This window comes from Anolis carolinensis, chromosome 4 (assembly GCF_035594765.1).
Source record: "Anolis carolinensis isolate JA03-04 chromosome 4, rAnoCar3.1.pri, whole genome shotgun sequence".
NCBI lineage: Eukaryota > Metazoa > Chordata > Lepidosauria > Squamata > Dactyloidae > Anolis > Anolis carolinensis.
In genome coordinates, this window is record NC_085844.1 from 55,283,744 (window position 1) to 55,299,485 (window position 15,742).

Here is a 15,742-nt window from a genome sequence, read left to right on the forward strand (position 1 = left end):
GGATTCAAGGGGCTCTTTGATTATAGGTCAGCTATAAATCCCAGCAACTATAACTCCCAAATGTCAAGGTCTATTTTCCCAAAACTCCACCAGCATTCACATTTAGACATATTGAGTATTCGTGCCAAGTTTGGTCCAGATCCATCATTGCTTGTAATCCACAGTGCTCTCTGGATGTAGGTGATCTACAACTCCAAAGCCATCAAACCCTTCCAGTATTTTCTGTTGGTCATAGGAGTTCTGTGTGCCAAGTTTGGTTCAATTCCATCATTGGTGGAGTTCAGAATGCTCTTTGATTGTAGGTGAACTATAAATCCCAGCAACTACAACTCCCAAATATCAAGGTCTATTTTCCCAAAACTCCGCCAGCATTCACATTTAAACATATTGAGTATTCATGCCAAGTTTGGTCCAGATCCATCATTGCTTGGAATCCACAGTGCTCCCTGGTTATAGGTGAACTACAGCTCCAAAACTCAAGGTCAGTGCCCACCAAACACTTCCAGTATTTTCTGTTGGTCATGTGAGTTCTGTGTGACAAGCTTGGTTCCGTTCCATCATTGGTGGAGTTCAGGATGCTCTTTGATTGTAGGTGGATTATAAATCCCAGCAACTACAACTCTCAAATGACAAAATCAATCCCCCCAATCCCACCAGTATTCAAATTTGGGCATATCAGATAATTTGGGCCAAATTTGGTCCAGTGAATGAAAATACATCCTGCATATCAGATATTTATATTATGATTCATAACAGTAGCAAAATTACAGTTATGAAGAAGCAACAAAAATCATGTTATGGTTGGGAGTCACCACAACATGAGGAACTGTATTAAGGGGTCGCAGCATTAGGAAGGTTGAGAACCATTGATATAGAACATTCAATATCAAAAGTCCAAAAGACAGTAGCCAAAGTTAAGTAAGGAATGAAAAGGCAATGGTACAGAGAGGCATTGATGGGTTTTAACCACCAATGAAAAGGAGTACTGCAGTCACAGGAGGAATACAACATGACAGTAGGATTCACGTGATGACAACAGACACAATTACCTCGGTGAAATTCTGCTTTGCTGCCTCCGTGTGAAAAAGTTCTTAATTAGGAAATTGACTTCTGAATACAGGCAGCTGGGACAGTCCCCAAACATTTTCCTCTGAAATGAGTTGTAAAGTTTCTTTTCCCGCTCACTGCTTGCCAACCTGTGCTCTTACCCACCCATCATTTTTTGCTCCATGCCTAAAAAAGTTGCAATAGATTAACTGAGCTTGGGCTGGCTTAAATACATTAGTAAGCTCAGTAAAATGGAAGTATAGTTAGACAAAATATAACATGATTGTTGCTGGTCAGGCTGAGTTCCACAAAAATGAAATTAGCAGGTGAGTGACTGGTGGCCAAAAGCAATCAAGATATACCATTATTGCAAACAGTGAAGGAGAAAAAGCATATGATGACATGGTGGATGGTCATCAAGAAGGGATGCTGAACAGTTGATAGAAATCAGAAGGGGGCATATACGGTGATCTTTGTAAAGATAAAAGTAAGCTACTTGCAGAAGGAGAAAGCTGCAAGGAAGCAGTCAGAATAAACAAACAATTGTTTTACAGGAATTGCTCTGACATGATGAATTGGGATTGTAAAAACAACAACAACAACAAATCTTTCAGGAGTATTTCTTTGTGGTGAGAAATAGATTCAAGTCTGAACTAGAACAGATCTAGGTTTGCGGACATAGCAATGACATTTTGCTATAACAGGACACAAGATCTGCACACCCAAAGCAAGATCTTCACATACACCATGGAAAGGGCTGTAGGTCAGGTAAAGATAAAACAGCGCAGATCTGGGTTTTTCTTCTCTTTATTTAGCAGTTTCCCCTTTTCCAACAACGTTGAACAGCATCGTCTTTTCCTGGGGAAAAAAACCTTCTGTTTAGAAATAAGGAACTATTATCCAGGGATCATTCCTGAATGTTAAAATAATTTTTAAAAATCTAACAAAGAATCTTTCCTATAAAATTACAAAGTGGCATATTCCTGAGACAAAGGACTGTCTTCACGTTATTTGCCATAGACCATGTGTGGGGAAGGCGCAGGCTTTTGCAACACAAAACTACTCCACTTCCAGAACTCTTGAATCCCATATTTATTTATTTATTTGGGCAGGGGTGGAAAAATCTCTTGAAATTTGCTTGAAATGCTAGCTGTTAGCCCCAAGCATGGCAGTTTATTATTTTGGTACTCTTGTGTACCTTCAAGTCTTTTCCCATTAATGGCAATCCTCAGGCGAACCTATCATGGGGTTTTGTGTGTGTGTGTGTGTGTGTGGTTTTTTTGCAAGACTTGCCCAAAGTAACCCAGAGAGTTTTCATTGCTGACTGTCAATTTGAATTCTGTTCTCCAGAGTTTTAGTCCAGCTCTCAAGAGGGTCTACTATGCTGAAAAACCACACCTTAAACTTAAAGAAACAGCCAAAAATTACCCAAATATCCAAAAAGTTAAAACAAGATTTTTCCACTTCAAATTCTTTGGAGACATATTTTTGGCTGGGAGTTTAGATGGGATTTGGGGGGGGGGGGGGGAGAGAGAGAGATTTAAATGCTAGTTTAAGTGTATTCATTATATTTGAATATGTATTTTAACCAAAATCTACACTGTATTATTTAATTAACCTCTGTGAATATCAAAATCTGTGGATGCTCAAGTCCCATTATATACAACAGCATAGTAAAATAATGTCCTTTACGTAAAATGGCAAAATTAATTGTTGCCTCTTTGGATTTAGTTTTTGAAAAATACTTTCAAGCCAGGGATGGTTGAATCCATGGATGTAGAATCCATGAATACAAAGGGCTGAATGTATACAAGGAATAAGAATAGCAGCATTTTGTATGCTATGACCCAACTTTGTTGCTCTTTCTCAAGTGTTGCACAAGGCAGTACCTAATACACCCCTGCACAATGCTGTCACTCTAGCTACATAATGGTGACAGGATAGTGCCTGACCACAGCTATGTCTCAGCCTTAACATCCTGTAGTAACAACTGTGCTGCTATTTCACATTTGTGGGGGAAAGGAATAACCTTCCATGAGCATCATATAGACTCTTGGCCTATATCTATAAACTTTCTTTCAAAATAAATTGACATTTTAAAAAACCCTTAAAAGTAAAGTTACCCCCCACCTTCATATGCTGAATAAAGATCTCAACTTAGTGTCTTGCGTTCCTTGGCACAGAGCAGTAGTTTAGTTCTTAATTCCCTCTCAAGTGACTTAATGGTACTGTATTGCTTAATTATAGCAGTTGCTAACTCCATCCTCTAAGATGCAACACTGGGACCCAAACATCTGCAAGATTTAGAAAGCAGGAGGAAGCTGCATAATAAGATAACAATTTCTGCATCACTTTGGTTTTTTATGCATATGTCAAATAGAAGTAGCAAGGTGATGGAGCAATGCAGTAATGAACCATATATAGTAGATATTGTCAAAAACAAGGGTAGGGATAATGTGACCCTGCTGATGTTGCAGTACAAGGCCCAGAAGCCTTAGGCAGCTAAGCTGGTGGTGAGGACTGCTGGGAGATATAGTTCTAAATATCTTCAATGTCACGCAATTCCTGGTCAAAGACATAATAGTATATGAGTTCTTCCAAATGTGAAAGTAGTCTCTGAAAGTTCAGGTTTATTTCTGTACAAACCAATTTTATCCTGGAGATCCACACTAAAATATTTTCTGGGAACTCTGGCATTACTTGTTGTGGTTGTTGTTGTTATGTTTGTTTATAACCCACTTTTTCTCTCCATAAGAAGACTCAAAGCAGCTAACATTAAAAGCATTACAATACAGTTTAAAATATACAAATATTAAAACATTATTAAACATCATTAGTATTAAAAACAATTCAGATTAAATCCATAAAAACATATAAATATTACCAAGGAGTTTTCATGTCTAATTCTCAGGTCAGTTGAAATTAACCCAGTATTTTCTTAAATGAACTCTATTTGACTGTGGGCTCTTTCACACAGTCATATAACCCAAAATATCAAGGCAGAATAACTTACACTATCTGCTTTGAACTGGAATATCTGAGTCCACACTGCCATATATTCCAGTTCAAAGCAGATAATGTAGGATTTTATTCAGCTGTGTGGAAGTGCCCTGTATTATCCCAGAACCAGCAACTATAACTACAGCAATTACCTTATTTACTCAAATCTAATGCTCACCCTTTTGGGCTAAAATTAGGGTGAACATTAGATTTGTGCCATATAGTCATCATAATACTCAGGTCCCTTCCACACAGTTGTATAAAATCCCATATCTGCTTTGAACTGGGTTGTATGGCAGTGTGGACTCAAATAACCCAGTTCAAAGTAGATATTGTGGATTATCTGCCTTGATGTTCTAGGTTATATGGCTTTGTGGAAGGGCCCTCTGTCAAAGCAAAAGAGGAATATCATGACCTATGGTTACAGTTATTAGTAATGAATAGTATTGCAGTATGACACACATATCCATGTAGAGCACCTGGAGCTCCTATTTGAAGGACCTCATCTTTAATTTAATGGCCACGGCTTAAGGCTATGCAGTCCAGGGGTTTGTATTTTGGTTAGCCACATATATTCTTTGGCAGAGAAAGTTCAAGACCTTGTAAAACTACATTATTAAGGGCAGTTAAGGTGGATTCATTCTATAGCAGAGAAGTTTTGACTGGAAGTTTTGGTGTTCTAACACTTTTGTTTTTAAAGAAGGAATTCTAAGCAGGAAGCAACTGCAATGGTCAAAATATGAAGTGCACTTTCTGCCACTGGACACTACATTCGGCAAGAAATACTTTTTTTGGTTTCAGGGTTTTGAAAATGGAGGTGCGTATTAGATTCAATGATGTATTAGACTCAAGTAAATACGGTATTTCCAATGCATGGATTCAACCATCCACAGCTTGAAAGAAATTCTGAACATTTCAAAAAACAAAAGTTAATTCTGCCATTTTATACATGGGACACTGCTATGCCGTTGCAAAGGACTTGAACATTCATGGCTTTTGGTATCCACTGAGAGTTCTAGGTCCCACTATACAGCCCCCTCCCTCAAACAAAAAAAAAGGCTGGGAGTCTCTTCAGAATGGAGACTCAACTGGAAGAACCGGCCCAGGCTGTGGCGCAGGCTGTTGAGCAGCCAGCTGCAGCCAACTGCAACAAATCACTCTGACCAAGAGGTCATGAGTTCGAGGCCAGCTCGGAGCCCGCGTTTGTCTTTGTCTTTGTTCTATGTTAAGGCATTGAATGTTTGCCTTATATGTGTAATGTGATCCTCCCTGATTCCCCTTCGGGGTGAGAAGGGCGGAATATAAATACTGTAAATAAATAAATAAATAAGAAAGAAGTGTTGGGAACTGGGGTGGTGTGCATTTTGCACGAGCATCTCCTTGTGAAAGATTACCTTTTGACCAAAGCCTTTCTCTTCACTGAAGAACTTCTAAATATCCCTTGTTGAAGGATTTTAGATCTATTCATTTGATCAATTAGATGGAAGTAAACTTCTTGCTTAAAAAGACTCGATAGCTGTAAAGCTATGTGTTCTAAAAGCATTAGGTTTCCATCATAGTAGTTACTAACATCTATAAATAACGCCATCCTAATTGTCCTGTGAATTTTGGGTTTTAATGAGTTTTTAAAAATAGTTTCTGTTGCTATAGGAACTGTTTCCTGAGCATCTGTGTCCCTAACCTGTTGGTCAACTTTTGTCCCTGGCTATCAAAAGTCATAGTTACATATACATATGTGGGTTGATGAACATCTAGCAAAATGACATAGAAACATAAAGTAATAAAAATATTACTTTAGTATTTTTTTTGGCTCAAGAGGGCCCAAAAATGAAGAATAACAAAAGTATACAAATACTTGGTTTTGAAGATAGCCAACAATAATCCTTAATACTAATTAAGTGATAGAATAACAGAATCTTAAAACAGGAAAGGGTCAAAAGAGTTGCAGCTAATCTGATCCCGAGAGATGTTTGAAAACCTCTGAAGGCTAGCCCACCAACCATTGAGGCAGTCTATGGCACTGTCAAACAGCTTTTGCATTTAGAATTTTTTTCCTGATGTTCAGATGGAATCTACTTTGTTGTAATTTGAATTAATTCATTTGTATTCTAGTCTCTGGAACAAAAGAAAAGAAGCTTGCTCCATCTTCTATGTTACATTCTTTCAGATATTTCAAAGTGACAATGATATCGTTTTTTTCTTCTCCAAACTAACCATATTCAGCTTTCTTAGCTGTTCTACATAGGACTTGTCTTAGAACTTTTACCATGCTACTCGCCTCCTAGTTGTTACAGTAGAGCTCATCAATATCCTTGAACTGTGATACCAGAAAATGAACACAATATTCCAGATAGGGCCTGATGAAGCCAGGCTGTTGCTACAGAGCAAATCTTGTCTTTTATATTCAACAGCCTACTTTCTTTGGTCATGTAACAACAATGCCTGTTCTGGGAGTTGTCTTCCTAAGTCTTGTTTCCTACAACACCTACCGTGTTTCCCCAAAAATAAGACAGTGTCTTATATTAATTTTTGCTCCCAAAGATGCTCTAGGTCTTATTTTCAGAGGATGTCTTATTTTTCCATGAAGAAGAATTCACATTTATTGTTGAACAAAAAAAAATGAACATTTATTATATACTGTACAGTAGTTGTCATCATAAACCAGCATAACCAGATAAACTGTGAATCCTATCAAGAATTTCATGTACAACACTTTATGGTACGTACATTTACCGATCCTGCATGCTCTGGTGTTCTGTTCGGTGGGCATGCTTCCAAACAAAAACTTTGCTAGGTCTTACTTTCGGGGGAGGCCTTATATTTAGCAATTCAGCAAAACCTCTACTGGGTCTTATTTTCTGAGGATGTCTTATTTTAGGGGAAACAGGTTAAATCATCTTCTACTGTTGACTTGTTTTATTTCTTCAAAACCACCACCAAACCCAAAAGCGTTGTTTTTCAGTTAGCCATGTTGCAGTTCAAATTTTGGTTGTTTTTGGTTTATTTGTTTATATTTCTGGTTAAGTACAATGAAAGTCAGGTTTATTATCTCCGAATAGCTCATTAATTTCCACATTGCAATTTTATCTTTAAGTATACAAGAATTATACCTATTTATCAATATTAGACATAGCTGCTTTATTACAAATATGCTTGCCATTTACTTGATTTTTTTGATACATTGATAATATAGTGGCTCTTTGTTGTTGTTGTTTTTTAAAAAAAAGCCCACAGTTTTTGCTCACCATTATTTGCTGGCTCCCTTGATTTTGATTTGGATATCTTATGCAATTCTTTGTATTTGATGTCATAATTATTTTCCCATTTTAATTTCTCTTCCATTAGTCCTCATTCACTCCTCATTTTTTAAAAAAGTCTAGTTCTCACATTGACTTGCTCCACCTTACTACTTTATCTATTAAAATATCTTGTCATGAAATATAAATGTTGTCTTTATCAATATGCTTAATAAGTGCTTTCTTTATTTCCCCCTTTCCCCACATTTGTCAGCAGTTGGAGCATATATGTGTATGATATTAATAATTGTTGGTTTTGCTTTTAGTTGAATAATCATGATCTCTTTTGTGTATGGAATGAAGTTTAAATGGCTACACTTCACATCTTTTGTCACTAGAACTACAACTCTATACTAGTGCTATGTGTCATTACCTTTTCAATAAAACAGTGTGTCCAGTATCTATCTGTTCCGAGAAAGAACCTATACAACAAACCTATTCTGAGAGCTGAATATTCTTATGTTTCATTTCTTTTATAGTATATTGGATTGATTCTTCATCTCCTACATTTTTTTAGGTACCAAATTCCTCATCCAATTTAATCATGGAGAGGAATCCTACCCTTTGATTTCACTTTACTCGTGGTATGCTGGGCAGAAGCGGAATCGATCCAGCACATAAACTAGGTGAGGGAAATATTGCATACTTGTAAGATACTGATGGGTTTTTCTCATCAATAGTGAAAGATGGGTCAATTAGAGGTAACAGGCAGACCTGTAGCACAGTGGTTCTCAACCTATGGTTCCCCAGATGTTTTGGCCTTCAACTCCCAGAAATCCTAACAGCTGAAACTGGCTGGGATTTCTGGGAGTTGTAGGCCAAAACGCCAGGGGACCCCCAGGTTGAGACCCACTGCACAGTGTAGCAGGATGTACACAGTGTCATGTGAGAGGAACCTTTGGTGACAGTCTCTAGCCTCAGTGCTGGTTTGCCTGCCCTATGTAATAAAGCCCATAGACCTTGAAGCCCATTAAAACCTCCCAGTTATCTTTTACTTTTTCTCTTTTGACATGATACCAATGCTTAGAAAAGTGAATGTGGCCCTTTTTCATTGTATTCAATGTCATTGATTCTGATGGCTACCACACTAGGCCTGCAGTTCTTCACTCTAGCATATGAGCTGGTGAAATTAATAATGCAAACAGCTAACTTTCATTTTTTAAACTTGGCAACACCTATCCACATTGTCAGAGTTGCCCTAATACTATGTTGTTGCTGCTGCTACTGCTAAAATGTATGCATCACTTTCCTTTCAACAGACCTAGAGCATGAAAATGTAAGTGAAATAGTAGCATTTTATGTCACAGGGATAAAGTGTGCATAAAAGTCATGAAATCTGATGTAAATGCAATGAAATTTCAAACATTGCAAAAATGGGAAATAGGCAATGGAGCAGAGTTTGCAACATTACTTCAGAATGACATTTTCCCTTAAAACCATTCAAGAGGCAAGGAGACCTGAGCAAAGATATATCATGTTTTAGCCACTTTAGGAAGTGTGCCTGGCTGCCAGGGAGACTTCACTCTCAAGTGCCATATCTTCGGAACAGGAAAGGGAGAAACAGCAGAAAGGTGTTGAGCAGGACCCAAATGTTCTATTAAATTGCCATATCTGTCCATTTTGTATTCATAAAGCCAACGGTAAAATGAAACATTACTGATTATCTCCAAAAGGTCATGACTTTGCTTACTGTCACAATACTTTTTAAAATGCTGTTGTGCCACTATTCTACCCTAAAGTAACTCATTGCCCATAAAGTTGCTGTAATGCACTTACTCACTTTCTCAAATGAGATCTATGACCTTATCCCACAGGCAGGAGGAAGGGGGGAATGGAAGAAAGCGGGGAGACGTGACCTACCCTGGCAATATCCATCTTCGGGGATGGCCAGCCATCCCGCAACATTTATCTTCTTTCCTCCACGTCTGCACACTGTCTTCACTGAACTTTTCTCTCCGTCTTTGCACACTGGCAAGATGAATTTGCACACGAAGCCACTAGAAGTCATGATACCAATGCTGTATGATGCTTGTGTGTTGTGGGAATACTTCCATTGGACTCTGTTACCACAGTGTTAGAAAATGGTAAGAAAACAAGGAGAGATTAGTGTGGGATAAGGTTCCTAATTTGAGTCAGAACCATTTTAGACCTTGGGCTTGCTTACACTGGCCAAGAAACTCTGGCCCCTTAAACACTGCCATATAAAGTCCAGATTGTTTGCTTTGAACTGGGTTATATAGCAGTGTAGACTCAGATAATCCAGTTCAGAGCAGATAATGTGGATTATTTACTTTGATAAACTGGATTATATGGCAGTGCAGAAGGGGCCTCAGACAAATCCATTGCTGTCATTTCTCAAAACATACAGAAAATTCCAGCGAGTATCTTGAGTTTTGGAGATTTAATATAACTTTGCCTCATTTTATGTAAAGCCAGGGAATGCTATGGAGTTTACTGGAAACTCAAGTATTCCAAGACGTTGCAACAGTTTGGACACCTGGATTAGGCCTGATTCAGATTGATCCCCTGTCCGGATGGATATAGCCACCATCATCTTTTCATTGTGCTGATCTGTGGAGTGGAAAAGGATGGCTTAGACCCATGTCACCATCATTCCCTGGCTGCCATTGAGCTCCATCCAAGTGAATGATGTTACAGGCACATCTACTGAAGTCAGAATGGAGTTCTCATGGAACGAGCAAGAAAGAGGTAGTCTATCTCCCTTCTTATTTGTTGATCATGCCAGCATCCCATTCTAATATCAGCAGATATGACGAGTGATGGCCAGATGCAAGTGACAGGGTTGATGAGTCTTAGCCTTCTGGACACTGGCCCTGAATTCAGCATATGCCTGCAGGATCTGGGGCAGAACTATACTGGAACAATCTGCCTACTGTAGACTTGCTCTCTGAAATAATTCTAAAATGGATGGTAGTCTATTGTGGTTCTTTAGTGGTATGAGGAAGCTTGTCTGCTTTTGCTTCTATGCTTAAATGCTTCCCGTGCCTCTATGCTTAAATGCTTCCCGTGTTGCTTAGATGGGACCTTTTACTGAGAAAAGTTTTGGAACTTGGCCCAAATGGTTCAGATAATGGTTTGATGGAAACTACATTTTCAGTATGGCTTAATGTTGTTGTAGTTGTTGAAGGAGCAGTTGCGTGCCCATGTATATCGTAGTATGATAATATGGATTAAAATCTTCAGCTTACTTAAGAGTAGCCTCATGAGTCTATTACTAGAGCTCCCCAGAGGCCTATGATTTTAGAAAATGGAGCCAAAGGGATTTCTTTGCTTTAATCTTTTCTTTTTTGTGTGTATTGCTGTTGTAATAGTTTAGTAAATAATCCCCAGTGTACTGCTGCTGGAAACAAAAGCCACTTGAGGCTTATCACCCATCTTGGCTTCTTCTCCATTTTCCTTTCAGCAAGAAGTTTTTAAAATGTTAAAGCATGTTGGAATGTAAATGTATCTTACAAACAGCTTGTCTACACTTTGTTTTTCTTGGATCTTCTTGCAAACTGCACAAGCTTTTGAAAATAAGTGGTGGGGAAGTTCTCTTGAGAGACAACAGATACATATTAAATGTGTAGTCAAAGTAGTCCATTACTTCTCAAGTAAGGGCCAATTTCACACTGACTCACATTACCAAGGACCTGCTTTCTTATCTGGTAATCCCAAGAGAGGAGGGGAGGAGTAAAAAGTTTGTGCCGTGTAGATCAGGCATAGAGCCTAAAGCATCAGAAACACCCACCTAAAGGAGTGGGTATTAGAAGAAACACATAGCTCATTAGCCTTTTTGTGACCCCTGCTCTCCTACTATCACTCTCATGATAGAACTTGTCACTGAGCCCCTGAAATGTGGTGATGTGGTAGCCGATATGGTGGCACAGAACATAAGGTGGGTTTAGAAGGAAAGTACACCCTCTCTATTGCCAGACATTGCCTTCACATGTCTATCGTGATGGCACGTGACCATGCAGTATCTCTCACATATGATACCAGAACATCAGAGATAAGCTTTTTGCAATTAATGCTATACAAAAGAATTGAATTTGTTTACTTTGGTTGCACATGATATGTAAATTCTATTCATGAGTTACCAATGTCATTAAAAGCAGAACTCATAAGGAACACATTACTTACAAGGATTTATTTTGGTTTGCCTATAATGGACAGAGCTATAATCTACTAGTTTTCATTGTAACTCTTCAATAATAAGACATTCTCCTCTTGCTCATTATTAAATTTGTTCTAACTTGGACTGAAGGAGGAGGAATGGTCACATCGATGCTTGCCAGCAACAAGGAGAGGGGAGAGAGAGAAAATGAGGAGGAGATATAAATTGAAAACAGGTATTTACTCATTTTAATTAATTTTTTTAAAAAAACTTGACAGGTTGGGGCTGTGAATAGGATTGCTTTGCTAAGGTGGCTACTTCAAATATTCACTTTTCAACTGGCTGAGTTAGTGCAAGCTGTGAGGCAAAGACCAGAGGATCGGGGGTATTTCTCTGCACACTCAGGGCCCTTCGACACTTACCTAAAACCCAGAAAGAATTAGTTTAAAATAACCTGCCTTCTCCTGGGTTTGAGTCCCCACCCTTTCCCACAACCCTAGGCTTTCCCTCAGCAGATGGCTAGATGCCATCTCAGGTCAAACAAAGATTGACCCAGGATGGCATCCAGTCATCAGCCAGCTCCCAATTCTCCTCACTATTTCCAAGCCTCAGGAGAACTCTGCAGAGGGGCCTGAGTTGCCTGCAGGCCCCTCCGCTAAGTTTGGGGGATAAAATGGGGGGCTGGGAATGGAGTGCCCTCTCGCTCTTCCGGCCTTGAGAGCCCAAAGAAGTGGGATGGCTGTGGGGACTGACCCCCAGGACTGCAGAGGGCCCTCACGTCTAAAGACCCAGACCCAGCTTAAGGCCCAGAGGAAGTTGGTCCCTCAAAATTATGATGATCAGAGGTGGAGAAAACAGAATTCATTTTCCTATGTATGTCAATGGCATAATAGTAACAGTACAGTTAACAACAATAAAGAGAAATCCAGTGAGTCGTTTTCTAGAGTGCACTAAAAATAGTAAGTAATACCTGTTAGATGATTAGAGCAATGAGCAATGTTAGTTCCTTTTGAAGTCGGAAAATTCTGTGTGTGAAGAACAGAAGGTTGAAATGAAGGTCCTCTGCTATATATATAGCCTTTCAAATCAGACACACACACACATATGGAAACTCCCACATGATTGGAAGCTTATTTTTAAGAACATCCAATGACTAGGAGAGTTTTTTTAATGCTAGCATTCTCCAGATGAGAAAAATGATAGACATGATAAGAAAGAGGGAGCTGCCAGCATGAACTCCTGTTCCTGCTTAAAATCTGACAAGTCTGTGTTTACAGGTGGGCACCATCAGTTGAGAGGATAGTCCCTGGATAATTGTGGAATCACCACCAGAGAGCTGGGTATGCAGGAAAGGGAGGCAAGCAATATAAACTATGTCAGAATTTACACATACGCAAGCTAGAATTATCGATTTCACCATATGGGTTTACACAAAAGAAAAGAAAAGCTAGAGTATATTCATTTCAGAGCTTCTAAGAAGTGGAACATCCCGTCTCTCATTTTTGACATTGTTTTGTAGACTTGCATATTTTGATTAGCTATATTAGTCAGCATAATCTGTATTGTTATATAGAAATGGCAAAGCCTTTCTAATCACATAAAAATATTGTTTGATGAACATGTGGTCGATTGATAGCACCTGAGTATGACTGTGGATGTCATGATGCAATACCCTAGGGGTGTGGCAATGGCTGAGTCATAATCAAGTGAGGGTTATTGCAAAGGGTTGCATCAGTCAGTCTCCATTACTGATGAGCTATCAGCAGGTGGCTATATAAGGAAAATGAAAAAATCCGTCAAATGTGTCCTGTGTGACTCGGTGTGAGTATCTGCCTATGTTGTATGCAACTATCGGGTGATTCTGATTGTTTGCAAGTACAGTAGAGTCTCACTTATCCAAGCTAAATGGGCCAGCAGAAGCTTGGATAAACGAATATCTTGGATAATAAGGAGGGATTAAGGAAAAGCCTATTAAACATCAAATTAGGTTATGATTTTACAAATTAAGCACCAAAACATCATGTTTTACAACAAATTTGACAGAAAAAGCAGTTCATTACGCAGTAATGTTATGTTGTGATTACTGTATTTACGAATTTAGCACCAAAATATCACAATATATTGAAAACATTGACTAAAAAATGGCTTGGATAATCCAGAAACTTGGATAAGCGAGGCTTGGATAAGTGAGACTCTACTGTACAAGGAAATTGGATCTGCATATTCAGTTTGTACATTTTGTATATATTGCAACTGTGAAGATTAAGGCCTCTGTATATTTTGGATGAAAACCTGAATCCATGGGTTTACTATAAAGTGTGTAGATAAGGTCAGGTGCTGGCAATTGTACTCTGCTAATAGACAGGGAGAAGCATGTGTTTTCTGTGAAAGGACTCTGCTGTATTTTTGCTTGCTTCTGGGACACCTGATATCCAGCTTGCAGTGGTTCAGGAAGGTTGTGTTTTGCAAACTATAAATCACTTCATGACCAACATCCCACGATATGCATTATATTGCAAAGTTTTTGTTTGTTACTTTTTTTTATCTGAATGATTTGTTTTGCAGTTGTATTGTACAGCTTTTGGTTTGTTATCCCTCCTTCCCGCTGTGTGTGGATTTGTATACACATATATTTTAGATTATACAACTTTGACAGAACTTACTATTTTTGGTTGTTTGGCTGTAAGGCACCATATACATTTAAATATGCTGTATAAATAAACAACAACCACAATACCTACAAAGACACATTCTGCATCTCGCCACCCTTACATTACAGTATCTAGACTTGCTGGTGAAACTGGGTTGTGCAGCATTCCTTTTTCTCTTGCAAGTAGGCATTAACGGTCTACTTTCCTAAGCTTGACTAAAGGGAACTAAATGTTGCAGTAGGATAAACATGCAAATGAAAAATAAGAGGGCGTGGAATTCAAAGGAAGTAATACATTAACAACCTTACCCTAGTCGTACTGCCAGCGCAACTTTTTGATTGCTATATAAACTAGTGGGTGCTACTGAAAAAGTTACCAACATATGGCCTGGAATTCACTGACACCTATACAATTCTTTGTTCTGGCTACCACTCACATGCATATATGCATAGCACAATGAACAAAAGAACCGGTGCCATTTACTCACTATATGGACAAGTGTGTTTGTGTACGTGTAAAAGCATATTGCTTTAACAAAATTATTGTGTGGAGAAAAATAATAAATAGTTATGGAAGTCTTAGTTTCCTTCTTCACTATGATAGTTCTGTGTCACCACTGATTTAGCTTTGTACATATATAGTCTGCATGTCCAACAGTAGGTTTTTTTATGAACAACGTACAAGGAGACAAAGCAATAAGAGCTCTGTTCCTTTGGAAGCATACTGTCTCTTATTAAAGTAACTACCCATAGGACTACCGTTGCTGAAGTTCTGTCTTCAAGGCAATTTCAAGACTCAGATGGCTTTATTTTGCTCTGCTTCCAAGGTTTACCCCCACCCCCTGCTTTTGTCTTGTCTTATAAATGACTCTTGCTCATCTTTCCTTACTGTCCAGATTATTTCCATGGAACAGAAATTGATAGACTCATCAAATCATTTAAAAATCTGTTTGGGTGTTTGCTTGAAAGTGCATGGGACTACAATTGGGGATGTGATTATACATATAAGCCCTGTTCTCAGTTGAAAAGCAAAGTGTTAGTATGGTTCTACCTTCAAATGAATGTGGTGAGATATGAATGTCATGAACTGCCTTCAGATGAATGTGGTGAGAAAGTTCCCATGAATGGAAACCCACACTTGCCAAAGGATACATCTTTAGTTTTCATATATTTTCAGGAATGGACACATCTACGGTAATGCATGAGCTTTAATTGTGGAAATGCACTGCTTGCTGTTGTAGAAGCCTGGATAACAAGATGTACAGTTCAATCAGTTTAATCTAGCAGTATGTGCAAAAACTACAAATCTGTATTTTCAAGGAAGCATAGCTCCATGCATCATAAGTTAAATTTCTGCTCCCTGATCTGTCTTTCAAGTATCTAAAATCACCTTTATTTTAGGTAAAGGTAAAGGTTTTCCACTTACATTAAGTCTGGTCATGTCTAACTCTGGAGGTTGGTGCTCATCTCCATTTCTAAGCTAAAGAGCCAGCATTGTCCATAGACACTTCCAAAGTTCTGTGGCCAGCATGACTGCATGGAACGCCATTACCTTCCCGCCAGAGCTGTACCTATTGATCTATTCACATTTGCTTGTTTTTTAAACTGCTAGGTTGGCAGAAGATGGGACTA

General features: G+C 38.6%; 1 long non-coding RNA gene across 1 annotated transcript; it reads right to left on the reverse strand.

The window, feature by feature from the left end:
- Positions 1-814: 814 nt before the first annotated feature.
- Positions 815-13,555, reverse strand: LOC103278529 (uncharacterized). The gene is made up of 3 exons (XR_506116.3): positions 12,431-13,555; positions 9,204-9,403; positions 815-1,905 (listed from the first exon to the last, which is right to left on the reverse strand). It is a non-coding gene; the product is annotated as an uncharacterized LOC103278529 (long non-coding RNA).
- Between the last annotated feature and the right edge of the window lie 2,187 nt (positions 13,556-15,742).